Genomic DNA, 776 nt, shown 5'->3' on the forward strand with positions numbered 1-776 from the left:
ATCCCAGCTGCCTTTAACACCCTCCTTACCTGCTTCCCACCTTGCTAATGCTGGTGAGAGCTCTGTTTGTGTCCAACCTGTGTTGCAGATGGTGTGAGGCACAGACCTGCTTCAGAGAGGTTGTAGGTGATTTTTCTGTGCTCGCAGATCCTCCTGGAGAGCCCAGATCTACACATGTGGAGCCACTTGCTTCATGGGCTGGCGTCAGTAGGCAAACACTGCTGGAGCTGGGAGGACAATAAAGTGAGTTTTAAGCAGTACTGGAAAGGAGAAGAGAGTCTGCCAAGAATCCTAGCCTGTGCTTGGAGTAACAGACTCCCTTTGCTTTCCCAGTGCACTGGATCAGGTCTTGGAGTTAGGGAGTGGCAGCAGGCACGGGGCAAAGCTGAGGGTGACAAGAGGATCAGGTTAGCACCGGCCGTGACCCCAGGCCAGGCAAAGCAGGTGGTAAAATCCTGGCTCCCCCAAATTCACTGCTAATCCTGCCAGGGGTACTGCTGGTGCCAAGGAAGCTCCCAAGAAGGGTCTCAGGGCAGTGGGTGAATAAGATGGTTATTCCCAGTGAAATGCATATATATAATCCCCAATATTGAATTCACCGTGAGCGTTGGAGGCATGGGTGGGGAAGAGGTCCCAAGATGAGCTGTGGGAGGACAGCGAGCGTGTAGCCTGTGGATGTCCCCTGTCCCCATCCACTGCAGCTGGTGGGTTTGGCTTTATAACCATGCCTCACGCCTTGGAGGGGTCGGGCGTGGGCAGTGGGGACAGGTCTGGGC

Source organism: Pterocles gutturalis, unplaced genomic scaffold (genome assembly GCF_000699245.1).
Source record: "Pterocles gutturalis isolate BGI_N339 unplaced genomic scaffold, ASM69924v1 scaffold48401, whole genome shotgun sequence".
In the NCBI taxonomy this organism is placed as follows: Eukaryota; Metazoa; Chordata; class Aves; order Pterocliformes; family Pteroclidae; genus Pterocles; species Pterocles gutturalis.